Source organism: Pollicipes pollicipes, unplaced genomic scaffold (genome assembly GCF_011947565.3).
Source record: "Pollicipes pollicipes isolate AB1234 unplaced genomic scaffold, Ppol_2.1 Scaffold_7231;HRSCAF=8579_pilon_pilon_pilon, whole genome shotgun sequence".
Classification (NCBI taxonomy): Eukaryota; Metazoa; Arthropoda; class Thecostraca; order Pollicipedomorpha; family Pollicipedidae; genus Pollicipes; species Pollicipes pollicipes.
In genome coordinates, this window is record NW_023597034.1 from 25817395 (window position 1) to 25836839 (window position 19445).

General features: G+C 51.0%; 1 pseudogene; it reads left to right on the forward strand.

Annotated features, from left to right (window-relative positions):
* The window catches only part of LOC119109894 (mitogen-activated protein kinase ERK-A-like), a 56135-nt pseudogene that overhangs the window by 12733 nt on the left and 23957 nt on the right, over positions 1-19445 (forward strand).

Consider the following 19445-nt stretch of genomic DNA (forward strand, 5'->3'; position numbering starts at 1 on the left):
GTCAAAGCAAATTAGTCTTCGGGTCATGTCGTCATGGTTTATTTCGAGTAAGACGATATCGGCAATGAGCGCGTGCACGAATGCATCATAGCCGTCACCTATAGGCGTTTGAAATACGGTTGCATTAATATCCCACCAATAAGCGCCACTTACCGTAGCATTCCGGGATAGACTTAGAGCATTACGTCCACAACAACATCAATTTAGATAAACGTGCTTGGTGTTATATATCAAGACGATGAGCTTGATATCATCACACGTGACAACTAAGTCACGGCAGTGTACACACTAAAGCATTTGGAAGTGTGATGCCATATTGATTAAAAAGTAAAGCCACATATGATATGGGTTTATGGGGTTGAATTTTTTCCCCGTTACGGTGCCACTATCTTCTACAATGACTTACAAAGACCACTTAGGCTGCTCATTGCATTTGCGAGGAACATTATTCACATAGATAAGGCAGTACTAATAGCCTTATTCCTCGGAGAAAAAAACCGGAAAATTGAGATATAGATCGGTTGATATTTCAGCAACATGCCTTTATCGAAACGATAGAAGAAGCTATTGCTGCTCTTCTGCCATTGTTTCGATGAAGTATGCTGACGAAATATCAACCAATCTTTATCTCCATTCTCCCGGTTTTTCTCCGAGGAATAAGGCTGCTGTCACTGTCTTACTTACAAAGACAATGCTAATCGCAGTCGATTGCAGAGGCTTTATCTTCTGCATGTCGATCAACCACATACTCAAAAAAGTAAATCGGTAAATACGCACAGTGACCATGTGAAGTTAGCCATTCAACAAGACAGTATGAAGCTGATGCCCACTGTGAAGAGAGCATTGAAAGTAAAGCCAAAACAACACTTTGTTTTTTTCGGACGTGAGACGCGGGGATGCCCCAGGTTTTCGGGTGGTCCCCTGCCTGCCTAATTGCTCTGCCTCAGCAACCACATAGTTTCAGGAGTGATCCGATTCTGCTGTCATCTGGTGCCGTCGGTGAGGCCTTCTTCAGGCGGCCTGAGAACATAAAACAAACCGCCTGTCGTATTTAATCCAACATCACACACGAACTCAAGCGCAAGCCTCATAAATGGAGCATCAGATACGCCACATTTCCGTTACACTCGGCGCTGTGACTGGGGGCGCTTGACGGCCCTGAGACTTCGCTGGCGCTCAGCTCCGGTGGCGCGTCATCTGTGGACCGAGGCGCCGCCGCGGCACCCGTTCAGATGGGACGTGACGTGGCGTGAGATCTGGCCTCCCGCGCACGTGAGCCGAACGCGACGCAGGGGTGTATCCTCGGCTATCAGCGGGCTGAGGGGCATTCCTCGGTCGTCAGACGCATCAAACGGTAGCCGTCTCGAGAGTGATTGGATCGCGATTTGTCTACTAATCTTGGGAAATAATTGGAGCAATTAGAAATAGGGTTATGATCTACTCAAATGGGTAAACAGGAATACTAATTCCTTAAACCGCGTGAAAGCCGAGACCAACTGGAATGAAGATAAAATTGGCATGTCATATTGCGCCCGTAATGTTGGGTTACTTTAAGATCGTGTTCTACATTTCTGCGAAGATTTGAACTGAAATAGCCATTTTGAAGACTTTTCGATGCTGTTTGCAATTCTGCTATTATTCAGACATGAGCCCCTCTAGTTTCTGAGCCGCACACCCGCGAAAATGGGGAAAGGTATGGTGGGAAGAGTATTTCAAAGTTACCTTGGCATTCATGACAGCGTGATAGCGTCATTCAATTCCTGCCATTCCATACGCCATGCGGCGATCAAGGCCAAGAAAAATATGATTGCCGAGGCGTTCATATCTGGCATTCGTGAGCGCGACCCTACAGACACAACGACCGTCAATTGGCTCTCAATCAATGTCGCGCAAGGTACGATGGCGTTATCAAACCATGCGCATTGAGGAGCATATTTACTAGACAGAGAATTGTGCTGTCTAGGGCAGTCTTTTCCACTTAAAAGGCGTGCCAATAGTTATAAGTGAGCTTGTTTCACCATATCTGATGCTTGCTTCAATGTCTTCAAATGTGATACATGCCCTTTAAGATGCATGACTGCGCTTACTTCCCCCGCGGACGATACCCGACACGGTAGATGATAATGTGTATGATTGCCCTCACTTCCTCCTGCGGAAGATGCCTCAACACGGCAGAGATAATGTGTATGATTGCCCTCACTTCCCCTGCGGAAGGTACCTCGACACGGCAGATGATAATGTCCCTCCCAACAACCCCAGTCTGCAAGGCACATCCACGCTCGCCGCACATCTGAGCTATTCGGGGTTAATCCGGTATTAACTGTGTAACCTTGAGCCAGCTGGCGACGTTTGTCACAGCAAGTCCTCGCGAAGCGCGGCAAAAAGCGCCTGCCGACAAAATATGACCCTTTGTTTTGAGGTCAGTCAGCTGCACTCTACAAATCGCACGCGAGCAGCCCGGCCCACGGGTCATTAGTTAGTGCTCTGAGGTCACGGACCGCCATCGCTACCGCCAAACCAAGCGGAATACCGACGTCGTGTCCTTGGCTCGGGCCCAAGATATCCCTTTGTCGTTCGGGTGTTTGTTGACTGCTGTCATTTGTGCCGTCGGGAAGTCACGGCTTTACTGCGGCCGCGCGACGTTGGAGATGTTTGTACCTTGTAGACTTTGGGACTGCTGTTCGGCACAGCGCATGTGGTGCATCAATTTATGCACTGTGAATTTGCATCTGTGCACATGATTATTTGTCACATATATTCATTTAGGACCATGCCTCAGTTCGAACAAAACGTCTCCCCCGGCACGACTCCTTTGAAAAGGTGTTGCCTACGAGGTCAGGCATTGGCCTGATTTCATTTAATTCCTGCCTTCTCCCTTTGCATTCAAAAGCGGACCTAAATCGCCAGCGCACGTAACGACCGGGGACGTGGTGCATTTCGTTCCGTAGATTGGTGCATTTTCCGAACGGTGCGTCACGCAAGGCTTAATTCAAGGATCGCTGGCAGATTTGATTTGATTTTTTAGTTTTAACCTTGGTGCACCTTGCTGACAGTTGCATGCTATGATATACCAGGTCACTGCCCTATACCATCTGTTTAAACGGATGCAGCAACTGTGGAAACCTAGAGTTCCGTGATACTTCTTGGCTGTCTGTACACATCTTATTGTCTCGGCAGTCCAAAGTTGCAATGGTGATCCCATGGTACCGTCACTAGTGTGCGTGACCCCTGCAAATTCGCTAGAAGTCAATGTCATATTAAGCCAATGATTCGGTAATAACACTGGTGCTGGTGCAAGTCTTTCAAGGCCGAGGTCACACCACTTAACCTCATCTTGAGAGCTGTCCTTAATAATGTCAGTAGACCTCGCCAGTGCAGCGATATGATCGCCGTACCGCGATATCTTGTGTGTAAGGGCATCCAGAATGACAGCCATGGAACGTCATTGAAAGGTTTTAGGTGACCTTAAATGGTACCAAATGACGGCATGATGTGATCTAAGCCAGAGAGATGTCAAGGAGGGGATATGCCAGCTCAGGTCGAGACAGTAAAACGTTGTTTGGCCTCGGCTGACCCACTGTTACACGTCATCAGAAGACCATTGCTTTAAATGACTTAAATGAATGTTGCAGATCACCTGCGACGATACCGTCCGTTGTCTGGTGTGTGTGTACGTGTGTGTGTGTGTGTGTTGTGTGTGTGTGTGTGTGTGTGTGTGTGTGTGTGTGTGTGTGTGTGTGTGTGTGTGTGTGTGTGTGTGTGTGTGTGTGTGTGTGTGGGTGTGTGTGTGTGTGTGTGTATGTGTGTGCGTGTGTGTGTGGCGTTTGTGTGTGGCGCGTGTGGGGGTGGGTGTGTGTGGGGGCGCGGGTGTGGGTGTGGGTGGGTGGGTGTGGGTGGTGGGGTGGGGGTGCGTGGGTGGGTGTATGTGTGAGTGTTTGTTTCCTGTCGTTCTTCTAGCAGGTTGGGCGTGAAACCGGCAGGGAAATCCCACCACCTCCACGCTGTGGAACTTGACGGCAGCCATGAGGCTGACGAGAGCCAAACCAGCCCACCGACATGCATTTGGAAAAAACGGATTCATTAAACCAGTAACAACTGAAGCATAAAACTCTCTGATTCAACCGTTCAACACGCATTTATCCTCCCGGCTACGACCTGAGCCCAGTGCCTTATCAGGGAACCGGAGATGTAGCGGCTACCAGTGTTATTGTAACACGAATCGTCGTCACGGTATGTTCCCACTTGTTATACATTTCACCACTTCTACAAACAACTAGCTCAAAAATATACGATCGAAGAAACATAATGTAAAACCGTTTCTTCAGGTTTATTTTTCCAGGTAGCTTGTGATGACGAGCTATGACCAATCATGTGAAAGCGTCACAGCCAATGTTGTTAGTTTATTTGTTAACAACGGCCTCGGATGGGAGCCAGGGCACCATGATAGCTGTCGGGGAGTTGGCTTGATGCACTAATAGCGTATCATCACGCTCTGAAACTGAACTGTACTTCATCGCACAGTTACGCGGCCTCGCAAGCGCCATCGCCATGTGTGCCATGTGTGTGTGTTTTCCAGCATGCCCCTAGCACTGACCAGTTGTACAGGTTTCTGGGAAGTTTGCACGCCACAACGGGTCAACCTTCGTGACGACCTAAGAAATTTACGTCCGTCTGCCACCCCACTGTCGGTCAATGTGTGACAGGGGACCATGTTTTGGCATTTTGGTGGGAGACACTTTCGACATATGTTGGAGAACAAGCTATGCAATGCAAACCGTCGAAAAAAAATGTCATAATCAATTTTATGTGGCTGAAGGCGGCTCCATGCCTTCGTGAACGATGTCGTATTCTTGTGAAGCGATGCAAGAGGGAAACCATAATGATGGTATATATTCGTATCCTAATTGGATGGAACGCCGTCGTACGGGCAATGTGTCTGAGGGAATCCAATGAGCGTCAAAAGTTTGCAAACGTCAGCTGTGATCCACTTCATTTTGTTGAGATACGAGTCAACGTGAAGTAACCAGTGGGGCACTACCTGACACCACGATGTTGTCTCTTCGTGCAGCGGAGCAAGCGGAAACCGTTTGCAAACACAATGCGTTCAGTAGCCACATGTTTTATTTACTTACATTGGCGTTGCGAACTGTTTTGCGTTTTTTTCTCATGCATGTAGAAAAGATAGTAGCGAGTCATCTATACATTATTTGGTAGGGTGCGTCTGTCTGTCTGTCTGTATGCCTGTCTCATTTTGCGTAATGTCGTCCACGGGCCGAACGGTGGGTCACTGAATAGTGAAACTTCGACACGACGCGCGGGCGCTGCGCGAGTGGGGAGTTTTCCACGGGTAGATTGTGAGTCGCCGCCGTCCGAGGTCCTGGATGGCAGGTGGCGGAATGAACCGTTTTAGGCAGATCGGTTTTGCACGTGCGACGTAAAATGTGACCGACGAGAGAGCCGACAAGCACCCGTTCGAAACTGGGGCCACTTCTCGGCGACGGGGCATCGCGTGGAATCGGACGTGCGTTGGCACGTGCCGCGTGTCATGTGTACAGAAGCGGCCAAGCTGAATTTGGTCAGTTTGTCTGGTTTTTCACGTTGCATACCGCATCTCAGCAGCCAGAGTGCGTGGAGACGTGAATCGAATTCCCCAAAGTGTCGGCCGACATACCGTCGTCAATTCATGTGATCAGCACGAGTTTATGTGGGCGCACGGTTGCGCCAGAATTCGCTGGGCAAGCTGGCAAGGGCGGCATTTTGAAAAACGGTACCGAATACATCACGTTGTCGTTGAAACTGCAGCCAGAATCACAGCTAGACTCACATCACCGTCTGCACCGATTCATTGTCTACATTTACACTTTTTCATTTGTCATTTTGTGCCATTGTCCCGTCCATACATCATCTTTTACTAAACGGTAAGCAACTCTACATTTTCGCGTCCTCAAAATGCCACCGGTCAACCATCCCAGTCGTCAGTAAGACGACGAAACGCGTACGTGTCGTATGGTGCCGGCGTCCGGCAGCTGTCGTTCATTCATTCATTCATTCATTCGTTGTGGCGAAATCAACCACAGAGATGATCTAATGGATTACCCGAACTCCTTGCTTTGAGGAAGGCCAGAGAAATGACACACAGAAAAAGAGGGTGGCCGAAATGGGGTGGTGACCGATCCTGGACGGATGATTCACACGGTCGGAGAACTGAGAGAGGGTGGTGACAATTCCTGGATGGATGGGTCAGACGGTCGGAGAACTGAGAGATGGTGGTGACAATCCTGGATGGATGGTCAGACGGTCGGAGGAACCGAGAGAGGGTGGTGACAATCCTGGATGGATGGGTCAGACGGTCGGAGATCTGAGAGAGGTGACGACAGGAGCTCAGGGTGTGTCGGGAGCATCACAGCGGCTGGGCTGGTCGGGCGGCGGTTTACTGGTTACCCGCCGACGGCCAGACGGGAAGTGGCTTATCCTCCAGTACCTCGGACTGGAACACAACAGGTCGGCAGCAAGTGAAGTATCGGGGGACGCAAAAAGCGGCTGTGTGCAATGCGAGCGGCGCCAAGGGGAGTGCCGGCCGCATGCAGCGGACCAGTGGCAGAGCACTCAGACAAGGTGAACAGAAACAAAGGATGCCTGGGTAAAGGAAGGCATATGGGAGCAAGACGAGATGAACATCATGGAATGGAAGGTTCAAAGACCGGAATGTTAGCTCAGGCTGCAGAACAGGAATTCGGGACAGGCTTCTTCGATAAACCGTGAGGAATGCTACATGGAAAAAGGACATGGAGATTTAATTTTGTTCACGTCGCAGCAGTTTTGAGTAGCAGCCAACCGGCAAGCTAGTTTCGTGGCCATGCACCATGGCAATGAGCCAGGTGTGGTTCATGCTGCAGGCAAGCGCCAATCCTGTGCCATCGTCGCGCTGTTATGCAGCTAGGTTTAGAGCCCTGCGCGCTTCTGAATGCGGCTTATATGGCGGAGTTCCGCCAGTTGGATGGCATTGAGTCACCCCAGCCCTGAGTGTCTGCGGTTTTATGCGTCCGCTTTTACTATCATGCGTGCCGCTGGCCAGAGCGCCGACGAGCATTCTCGTTTGTTCGTGGGCGTGGGTGGCAATTACCAGCCAATTCGCGGGCATTGCGCTCCACTCTGCAGGCCGGCCGCTCTTCCGGCTGCGCTTACCATGATCATGTGGCGCCCGCACGCCAGGGCTACGCTCTGTGGCGCGGCGTGATGAAGCTGTAAACGCGCGCGCGTCACGCTCCGATGATAGGGCTGTGGGAGGGTGGGCCGCAAGGCATGCAGCCGCAGTTTGCCTGTCTCATCACTGCGGACTAACAAATGTAGCGTTTGAGACTTGGAGGCTCGGTGTACAATGCTCGTCCTTAGGGCTTGTTCGGATAGGCTGATGATTCCTTTTTAATAACGTCACTGTGAACAGCGCGTCGGCGCTGTCCTGTCGAATGTGCCCCGCACGTCAGTTGTGCGTTCTTCGTGGCCTTGTAATATCATCAATAAATCATTTCCAAACGTTACGACAGGGTTAATATCAAATTATCACTAAAGCTGAGTTTATGGTCCTCTCACCGTCCATACTCCTGCTTGCGACCATTCTATGACAGAACTTAAACAATTTTCTAATGTCATCTAATAGCGCAATCCCCTTCCAGCAGCCATAGGTCCAGCAGGCTTATGTCGCTGGTTAGCACATGGTCCAAGTAGCGAGAATGTAAACCAACATCATCAGATGCATCAGACCTCCAGGACAATTGGCGTAACCACTGTGACCCCTTGACACCGCTGAAACGCTGAGTCAGTGTGTCAATGCTCTTAAAAGATTTCGTCAGCGTCGTGGCTGTCGCCTCACACGTGGTCTGTCTTTGACGGGGACTTTTGTGCAGACATCTGGTGTGCAAATGCGAATGTTGAAACTTTGTAGAGGGCGCTGTCGTCGCGATTAGAGCCGTGAGTCTTGATCGGCAGGCGTGATGAAATGGGCGCTAGGTCGTCCTGGCAACGATCTTTGTCTTAAAAGATCAAAACATTTGCATCGATGTTCGTTTTTGAATGCCGCGTGTTCATTTTGTCTCGGACTGCTGTCTCTGACCAGTTACACGAAAGGAAAGCTCGACAAATGCTCGAACGGATGGCCCAACGGCAACATTCGCACGACAGCGGAAGGTTTGGCCGATTTGTTACTCATTTGAGACCAGCCGTAAATCTAGGTGCCGGTCGGAGCAGGCGCTACGTCAGCAAGCTATTCAACAACAGGAAGCTGTCGAGAAATTACGCCCGATGTTTGAATGATGATCGTCTGTGTTCGAAACACAGATAATGCATCAGAGGCCTCTTACCGCTGTTGTAGACGGGAAGGCGAACTAAGTTGGGTGGTGAAGCCAGTTAAGAATTGAGGGTAGCAGTGAGCCTATCAATATGCTGCTTTCTAATGTAATATATGTACAGCAGCCATGCATGGTATGAAATGCGATTCCAGAACAAAAAGTCGAATGGAGATAGCCTAATGGAAAGAGGACTAATAAAAACGTCAAACGTAAATAGTGGAAAGAATTCAATTCGAACCGAAAAAATAGAAAGGCATCTAGTCAAAAAGGGCAAAAGTGAAACTGGAAAACGATCCAAAGGGTAAGAAGCCATCTTACAGAAAAGCAGATTAGCATAAAAGTAAACAAGCAGGCAGTTAAAAGTTATGGCAGGAGCGTCACCGAGATATGCCGCCTAGCATGACAGGGAATGTCGCCCGGGCGCACTTAGATGCGTCCGCGGATCCAACAGGGTTCGCCAGCCCACATCCCTGGGCCTTCTAACCTGGGTTCGCTCGCGCTCACCCGGCAGACGCTCCCGGCGGCCGCCAGCCCTCAGGACTTTTCGACCGAACCATGCGCAACGGGCACTGAAGCTATCAGGTGACCGATCTTGATCCGCCATGAGCGCCCTGCTAGCCTGTGCCCACGCTCCTGAAAATGCTCTCTCTAGTCATCGGTCAGGACGGTTGCGAGCAACAGAGGCGCCCACGGGCAGGTAGCGCACGGTGGCGGCGCCCGTTACCAATCCTCTTTTCGTTAGTCCCGGTCCTGAACCGACACCTGCCTGGTTCCCAATGTTGGTTACTGGTTTCACTTCCCCTCCTGAAGAGGAGATCTTGGATCCTGGTTCCGGCTGTTTTTTCATAAACCCCTAATGCCTGAATCCCATTGGATGTTTTACAAACACTGCACCCTGGTTCGTGGTCCGAGCTGGTTTTTCCGGGATACAAACATGATTTTTTTGGCTCCTAATGGTCCCTTCGCAAACACCGGACCATCGTTTCTGGCCCCCCATAGTTCTGTCACAAGAACCAGGGCCTGGATCATGGTTTCCATTGCTTCCTCACAAATACCTGACCCTGGTTTCTGGTTCTAATGATTTGCTCAAAAAACACGATATCCAAGGTCCTTTCTCTTACTGGCTGATTCGTAAACACCAAGTCAGGATGTTTCCCGCACGCATATGCCATTCTGGCATACTCACCAGTGATATGAACAAGGGCAAAGAGCAACATATACGTGCACTGTGCGAATCACAATTGTTGTTAACAATGCTTCCGGGTAAGTTCATGGTTCACGCGGATTCCTTTTGCTTTGTGCTATATCTCAATCCTCGCTGGATCCTCGGAATAATTATTGCCTGCATCCGAGTGCTTGCTTGATTCCTGGCCATGTTCCGGGATGGATCTTATCACTTGCTAGATCTCTCGGCATAATTCTACGCCGGGTATTGGTTTTGCTGGATCCTTGTGCACATTCCAAGCCGAAGTGTGGTTTTTGCTGGATCCCGATTCTCCTGCTTCTCTCAGCACGACACAGTGCTGGTTTTGGCTTTTGGTGAAACGCTGATTTGATTCCGAACTGGATCCTGGGTTCTTTTGGGTTCGGTTCCCGAGAATAAATCCTGGGAACCAGGCACAAGTCTGCTCGTAGAATAGTAATGTAACGGTAAAGCCATGTTTTTTATGCAGTACTCGATTATCTGTTCCGATACCATGCGATACGTGTCCATGCTTCCTGTTTTTTTCTCTGTTCTTTCACACATGCAGAGGAGTACGCTTTAATATATAGGGGCGTCGAGCGATATGTTTGAAAAATCGGTTCAGAAAACAGTGCTTGTAACTCTCCGAAGTTTTTTATTGCACGGTTATGCTACGCCTTTGAAGCAAGACTCGCCCATCCACCGCCTTTTGACTCGGTTGCCTTTGAATCATGTTTCAGTATGGGCTCCTTCCTTGGCGTTTTTGGCACCTATCGAGTTTTTCTTTGTTCCTTTTTCCATGCTGCTTTTATTTCTCTTGTACTTTTGTCTGCTGCTTTTCCGATTACATTTCGAACCCTGTCGAATTTTATAACTATCGGCTTCTTGCCGTTCGACTTTATCCCTATTCGAATTGTATCCTTGGCAACTTTTATTCATTTTTAATTTTTTGATGCGCCTTTCTCTTTGTCTACTTTAAATCGCTTTGCTTTTGTTTTTGAATCTCTTCTATCCCACTTTTTCATTTAACTTCTTATTCACGCATCATGAAATGCTTGCCTTGGAAGTTCTACGATGGAACAAATATCATGCCCGTATCAAACACAGCTCAGTTAGGTTGAATGTGACAGTACAAGGGAGACACAAGCGTTAAACTCAAATGAGCTCAAGTTAATTGTATGGACATGAGTTTTTTAACGCATCATTGGCCTGGTAATTTACCCGTCATGTGATTATACTGAGTCATGTGAGATGACGTTTCTGCCAATTGTTTATCATTTTGCTTTATCAATGGTGTTTCCTTTTAGGGGGAGCAACTGCAACTCAAAGTGCCTGAAACAGTGTCCATAAACGTGAAGAGGTCTTCTTAAAATCGGTCTGACGTGGCTCATCAAAATTTGAGCTGCTAGTATCATTCCGAGGCAACTCCAGGAACGGGTTTTGGGAGGCAGTCTAGGACGAATCACGGACTGCTGACAGTGAATGTGCCGCCTTTGGTTGTTTCTATATTTGACCGATGTTTTGACTGAGTTAGGCGATGTGTGATGCATGTGAACCGACGAGGGCAAACCCAAGAATGATACGGCAGAACTTTGTTTCCTGGTTAGCCACGTAAGCCTGGCTAAGCGATGTCTGGATATGACGTAATCCTACTGCAGTGGCCATGGAAAGCTGCCAGTGATGAAATGCGTACACAACATATCGTGTGGAAAAGTGATTGCATACGCGGAGGCGACACCATGCAATCAGACCGGGCAGCTGCGACGGCTTGTTATGTGTAAATCATCCGTTGGGCAAAGTGGTTACGCTTTTCTTCTTTTCAGGCTACTGGCATCACGCACATCTGTGACGACAGTATTTTAGAGATATTCAAGCACCAATGAGGTGACATGTGGCTGTATGGAGGGAATTAAAATGTTCTGATATCAAGATTTTGCCAGGTTTCGTACTGTTTGTTTCGATGATCTCCCCATTACAACAACACTGGTTTGCGTAATGTAAGCAAAATATCACATGAGCGGAGTGAGCAAAGTTAAGGAGGAAGGAGGGTCACGAGTTCTATTCCATTAACTGATTTTGTACACCGACAAAAATGTTATGACAGTAGACTTCAGTGGCAAACGGATTGATCAACAAGAATAAATTGCATTTTCACATGCGCCACTCCCCCCCCCCCCCCCTATATAAAGACAGGCCGATGCTCTTAACCACATTTCTGGCATTATAAACTGGTTTATTTATCGTAGTATGTTACCGGCGAGGTAGTAAGCCCTAATGGTCTGTGCTTATAACCCCTGTCTGAGCAATTTGAACCTGCCACTGAAGTTTCAAAACCGTGTTACATCCTAGTTCATCTTGTGCTTCATGGCAGTATTATTTCTGTATGTTTCGAGCATTTACAGCATCTCCAGGCTATGTAAACCAAAAAATTGGAATGTTTACCTAGAGCTAAAACTTGCAACCAAATTTTATTCCCATGCACCCGTCGCTGACACAGCAACCGTTTGTGAGCAACGTGGGGGAGGCAAACAAACCACATCGCAAAAATTGTTCCGTCCCACATTTTCTGTCCTGAATTACCTATAAAAAACATAACTTGCGCATATCCAAAGAGAGTTTAGTTTCCGGTGGTCAGTTTCAGTGCACTCCGACACAATTGACTCCGTGGATCCGGAGATCTTATGGGACAAGGTACCCATCCTCGTTCTTCGCATATCCATTGATTTGACCACGATTTGTGCGTCAAAAGGTCGCAGCTGATTACGATATGTACTACCCTTTTGTAAATGTATGGCTTCAGTCGTTTCCTGACGAAGTTACAGAGTGTGCTTTGATGGAAACGTGATTTCCCCCTCCTCTCTGTGGAAGACCATCTTAACCTCATTTGGTTGAAGTTTGATTCCTCTTCTGAGAACATAACTTGGCAATGTATTGTCTTGCAAAGAAAGTATTATCTAGCCATGGACATGTGTCTCATCATAAGCAATTTCGACGGCGATGCCATAAGAGAATGTTGCGATATTTCTCTCAAAAGGGCTTAAGAAACCCAGTCGGGCTGGGTCAAGTTTTTCACATTTGTATCTTATTTTCCAGGCCGCATGTGTGTGAGTACAAGGCGATCGAGTACCAGGATCACGACAAACCCAAGATATCCAAGTTTCGGCACAGGTCAGTTTCATGAATATTATTTCATTGGGAGGTGGATGCTTCAATGTGTCGTTGCGCCCAATGCACCTCTTTGGAAACTGATTTCAGTAAAACCCAGCGCATAGCGCCGTGAGGGTCCGCTCTCCACAGACGCGTGCCGCTGTGAGAGGCCGCTCTCCACGGAGGCCTGCCACTGTGAGAGCCCGCTCTCTACGGACGCGTGCCTTTGTGAGGGTCCGCTCTCCACGGAGGCGTGCCCCTCCTGATCACGGCCGGCGTCGGGAGGGTGTGACGCACGCACCTATCGTGGTGCCAGTCGCCATGTTTACGAGCACGCCTGGACAGCCGCTTCCCCGATTAACGCCGCGCTTCATTATCGTTTAATTAGGCAAAGGCTTACCGAGTGACGCCCATGAGCTCCACTTGCGAAGGTCTCCTGCTTGTTTATTCAAATTTGTTGGAAATGGGCCGATTCATAGCCTTGATAACTAATTGACGTGATTGTTTATAGTACGTGTTTCGATGAGTGGCAGCGATAAACCGTGCAATAAGTCATCGAGGCGTTAGGCTTTCGTAACTTTAGAAAATACGAGCCTTTTCCAGCTATGTCTAACATAAGCAAAGTAAGCTTCTAGGAGACGAAAGAACTCATCACATGTGACCAAAGACGACCGCTGACGTCCGGAATGCGTGCCATTTGCGCCTTGACACGAACCAATGAATTCGCTCAAACCATGTCAGACATGGACGCTGAATTTCTTACCGTCAATATACATAATGTACGTATTATATGTACACATACATATTTTTATATAGATTATATATGTACATACATATAAATATATATATATATATACATATATATTTATATTTATATATATATATATATATATGTGTGTGTGTGTGTGTGCATGTGTGTGTGTGTGTGTGTGTGTGGTGTGTGTGTGTGGGTGTGTGTGTGTGTGTGTGTGTGTGTGTGTGTGTGTGTGTGTGTGTGTGTGTGTGTGTGTGTGTGTGTGTGTGTGTGTGTGTGTGTGTGTGTCTGTGTGTGTGTGTGTGTTGCAAACACTGCAAGACATTAATCAATTAAGGCGTTAGCAGTGCACCAGACACCAATGGTCCCTTCCTTCCCCTCGTCTCCCGCCGTCCATGACCAGGATGCCGCCACTTCTTTCGTCAGAGGCCTGCGTGTGTTCCGGTACGAGAAGGTGTTCCGGCCGCGGCACCACACGCTCTTCATCTGCTGCGCGCCGGCTGGGCCCGCTCCGACACGGAGGGCTGCGTCATTGGTGAGTGCTCCCACACAAACCAACGCGCCTTGTTGAACACGGACGGAACCGCTGCCACTGAGCACTGAGCCATGTGCGAGTACCACTGGTATCGCCCACACACAGGAGATGGGTCACTGGTAAGTACTTGTGGCTAATGTATCCTGCGGTGCGCCGCCCGAACAGCCTATACGGGTCGTCCGATTGGTGAACGCAGGCACGAGCTGAGATGCTGCGCGCCGGTGGAGGTCGGAGAGATCCTGCTGGTGTCATGCTCGCAGCCTGGCCGGCGGGTGAGTGACTCCAGTGAGGTCGTTCGACAACGATGACTTTGTCGACGGCAAACAATATTCAGTTGCGAACGCCGGCTTTTTATGCAGCGCTGTGTACTGTGACCGGCGCTGTTTTGACTGGCGTGTGGATACGATGCTGTCGAGTCACAGTGTTTGTGTTGCGTGCTACTTGGCGAAGAAGTTAAGGGCTGTTATACGGCACGCGAAGACTGCATTCAGCCCATTTATGTAATGGTGAGATAATCACGGTGCATTTTCGCGGAGCAAAATTGGTGATTGGCTAAACTTTACTCTCGGTCATCTCGTCTCTGGTATGGTAATAAATCATTCTGCACATGAAAGTCGGTAGTTGTGCCCGGCCTTAAACCGCGTTTTCGCCGTTGGCGACGATTCGAGTCCTTTTTGCAGATTGATCTATTGGGCGTCCCCAGTGTTATCAGCTGGTGCATCGGAACGTCCAGACAGACGGTCCATAAGGCTTGCCATGGTGCCCTCCAGCCGCCCAGACGGCACACAGACTATACCCTCATGCGATGCTGCATGTAAGCCAGCTAACCGCCCTATATTAGCACGATCGGTAGCCCACGGCACGCTGAATTAGGCACGACGGGGGTACAATCGCCGGTGTGACGGTGCAGCGTCATGCAGGGGGGGGGGGGGAGAGTAGGGCGGCACCGGCGTGTCTATCGCCAATCACAAGAAGCTTTTCTCGAGGCTGGAAAACCCGTGGTGCTCCTTTTATCGGTGTAGTTACCTTTTCGGTTGGGTTCAGCTCCAAGCAACACTCCTCCCCGCCCCAACCCACCCCGACCCCAAATTTGTAGAGAAAGTTGATCACATCGGAAGAGAAACCCGCCTCGTGTGCGTTTTGGATAGCTTTTGGTATTTTTCCCGTTCAGCCCCCGTCCCCCAACCTATTCTACGAAACCATAGCCCTGTCTGTTGTTGTTTGTCCACATCGCCACTTCCTCATGCTCCTATCGATGTGTGACTTCCTATCAACAGAAGAGGTGTGCTAAAGCTGTTTACTCTGGCATTGAGCTGTGGCAGTGTTTACCATAGTAATAGTCTGATGGCAGTCCACTTGCGAGGCGTTCGCGAGGTGCTTGGATCTTACTCAACCATGGCTTAGATCCGAAAAGAATCGCTATCGTCTCGCTTCTGATATCTGTATGTCTCGCATCAAGGCTTCAATGCATTGCTAAATTGAAAAATGGGTCTTTAGTTCACAACTGTACATATGTGCATCCATAGGACAATTTAGATATTTGTTTCACTGAGGGGCGTGGTCTCTAAAAATGAGTGGGGGCTGAACAGCAAAAAAAAACTGACTAAAATTGAGCTCATGTTAGCGGATTGAAGCCCCCTCCCCCACACCACACCATAACTAAATAGGAACCCCTGGTCCCCTGGTCCTGGTCCCCTGCACCCCTGGTCCCATCGTGACATGCATAAGGTAGTTTCACTAATTGATGTGTCCTAAATTTCACTCTATGTTCTTGCGCAGTGAGAGCTTGCGCGCAGTATCGATGTATGAAACCGATGAACCGCGAACAATTCAGGTGGACCCTGAGGCAAACTAAACGGTGTCAAGGATATCTACCATACCATGGCGTTCCCAAACGTGACCGACGAGCTACCCTGTCAAGGACTGCTGTGGATCATGAAGCAGAAGGCTTGCGCTTTTAAGGGGAATAAGGCGAATGTAGACCGCAGAATGCATTGGGACTGTTGAAAACACTGTAAACGGGCGATCTGTGCACTGTGTCCTGTTCCAGTTTTGAAAAGGACGACCACCACAGGCCCTGTAGGCTAAAAAATGTTAAAACTAGATTATCGATACTATCGAAGCTGAAACCCAGCTGAGGAGATCGAGTCTTACACTTCGTCTCGACTGAAACTCAACTGCCTGCCGGCGCGGGGACCATCGTCTCGCAGAGATTCTCCGCACTACAAGGAGCATTCGGTCAGAAATCCCCAGAGCCCGTGGGGCATGACCGTTCCCCGAACAACATAAAGAGGCTTCTGGAACTATCGGCTGGTAAACATGGGATATGAAAGTATTTAGTCCTATGAAAAGAACACTCTGATTTAAGCTATGAGTCGCGATGGTACTTAGGCGTGTTTGGCAATCGACTGGTCTCATCTTTCCGTTGGCGTGCTTTCCAAGAAGACGATCATGAACAGCGTACGTTGCAAGAGCCGTTTTGTCAGCGGAACGTTTTTGGCAACCGACCATCCCCAAGTACAACATCAGCGCCCATGGTGAGATCCCGTGGTCCATGGCCACACCATGGCGCCACGTGTTCCCTGAACTGGGCAAGGAAGGCACGGCACCGATGCGAGATGGCGGAGAATTCGCGCCGAGCCGTGTACACGGGCGAAGATCGGTCTGGCCTGCGGTGGGCCGACTGTTTTGTCATACAAGATCGGTCTGCCCTGCGGTGGGCCGACTGTTTTGTCATCCAAGATCGGTCTGCCCTGCGGTGGGCCGGCTGTTTTGTCATACAAGATCGGCCTACCCAGCGGTGGGCCGACTGTTTTGTCATGCAAGATCGGTCTGCCCTGCGGTGGGCCGACTGTCTTCGTCATACAAGATCGGTCTGCCCTGCGGTGGGCCGACTGTTTTGTCACACAACAATCGCAGCGGCGTGTTGGCGTCGGCAGCCGCTGGCCGGTGTTGATGTTTGGGCGGCGCCCATGTCGCGCGTCAGGAGCGTGTTTGTGCTGCCTCTTGCCTTCGGCGGCCGATGGTCTGGAGAGCGACCGCGCCCGGTCACCTCGGAGGTGTCGCACAGCAGGCGGGAGCGGGTGACCCAGGGCGGCGTCGACCTGACATCCGCGGCCGCCCCGCCGGTCGGTTGCAACTCGCGGCGAGACTGGCGCAGCGGGCGGTGGCGCGCCGCGCTGCGCTGCCGCGCGCCCCGGACCGCGCTCGGCCGCCACCGCCACACATAACCACGCGCCGGCTCGCGCCCGCGCGCGTAATGAAGACGGCGGTCGGCGCCGCCGCGGGGTCGCCGCCGCTAAATCAGCAGCACCGCTGACCGGTTGTCGGCGGTCGGCCGGCGGCGCTCCGTCGATAAATCGTGCTCCGGCGTCTCCGCTTACACGGCCCATCGTAAAAGCGGCGGCGGCGCCGTAAATCGGCAGCCGCGCGCCAGTGACCCTCGGCCGAGATCCGGCGGCCGGGGCGCCGCTCCAGACGGGGCCGGACTGGCGCCCGGACCGGCCCGGGGCCCCCGATGTGGGCTGACGGACCTCGGCCGCCGTTAGCTCCAGACGGGACCCCACCGCTGTACAGGCGCTTGTGTTGACTGACGCCAAGTTGCTTGTTGCAATTTAAGACCCGTCCGACTCAGAAGATCTGCGCTTACTCAGAGCTCTATTTCGATCGACTCAGCGATGATTGCAATCATTGCGGTTGACTCTCTGACTCAGACTCACATCAACGCGGAGATGAATCAATTAATTTGCCATCGGCCCAGTCGACACGTGGTTGATTCAAGCGTCCACTCTCCGATTGAATCTGGGTCTAGCAGAAGACAGACTGGCCCTCAGCTTCTCCGACCGTTCATCTCGGGACGGGTGCTGATTGAGCAGCAGCGCCCCCGGCGCGCGCTGCGCCGGCCCCTGCGGGCGCCGCCGACCTGTGCCGGCCCGCCGGTCGCCGGCATAAGGTGTGTTTACAAACGCACCGCGGTTGGCATTGTTCACGCCACGCGGCAGCCGCGGCTCGGCGCGGCTCGTGAGGGTGGGTGATGTTCCATTTGTTCCACTGGTGGCACGTGTGTCCAGGCAGGATCTCTGGGTACGGAAAGCCACTGAGGACAGCAGTTTTTTTTTCTAATTGCTCCAGCATATTGCCGTTTGGCCTCTTGATCCTGAGAGCTGGTACTTTTAGCCTTGAACAGGACTGAAGTTGGGCCTGAGATTGAGAGATGGTCCCTTTTAGCTTTGTGCAGAATTGATTTAGGGTCTGAGGATGAGAAGTGGTTCTTTGTAGCCTTGCGCAGAACTAAGCTAGGGTCTGAGATTGGGAGATGTTGTGTTTTAATGTTGTGCCGAATTGACGTTACGTCTGTGTTTTGAAGATGCCCCTTGTCAGCCTCGTACAGACCTGAATTTAGGTCGTAGATTTTTTCCGAAGTGCCCCTATTCACCCCTGTCTTGGTAACAATGCCCGATTTATTAACTGCCATGCTGTTTGTGATAACACGTCAGGAGGTCTGACTCTCGGGCCACTGGCCACGGTCAGGAGGTCTGACACTCGGACCACTGGCCACGGCCAGGAGGTCTGACTCTCGGGCCACTGGCCATGTTCAGGAGGTCTGACTCTCGGGCCACTGGCCACGGTCAGGAGGTCTGACTCTCGGGCCACTGGCCACGGTCAGGAGGTCTGACTCTCGGGCCACTGGCTACGGTCAGGAGGTCTGACTCTCGGGCCACTGGCCACGGTCAGGAGGTCTGACTCTCGGACCACCGACCACGGTCAGGAGGCCTGACTCACGGGCCACTGGCCACGGTCAGGAGGTCTGACTCTCGGACCACTGACCACGGTCAGGAGGTCTGACTCTCGGACCACTGGCCACGGTCAGGAGGTCTGACTCTCGGACCACTGGCCACGGTCAGGAGGTTTGACTCTCGGACCACTGGCCACGGTCAGGAGGTCTGACACTCGGACCACTGGCCACGGCCAGGAGGTCTGGCTCTCGGACCACTGGCCACGGTCAGGAGGTTCGACTCTCGGACCACCGGCCACGGTCAGGAGGTCTGGCTCTCGGACCACCGGCCACGGTCCCCTTCATGCCATCAGTGACAGAGGTAGCAGGTCATCGGAAGGCTGGAGGATAATGCACCCTGCAAACACACCAGTTTTGATTGACCCCGGCACCAAAGTCCATCTTAGCATCAGCAGCCGCCACGGCACGTGCGACTGACTGGGTGACTTCGATTCGACTCGTCATGGACGTCCGTCAAGATGCAGCCGCTGATGAGCGGGCGCGTCACCGGTCCGCGGTTGACAGACGCCGGCAGCGGCACATGGGAGGCAGCGGCGTGAGTCCATGTCTCGGCGCGCGACTCCCAATAATTCCCCGTACAGCGGCCCTGCCCAACTATCCCGAAATCCCCCAAGCCGGCCCGCCCAGGATCACTGGCTTCAGCAGATCAAACGCGGATCACAGGTCTAGGGCGGGAGCCCCCCGCG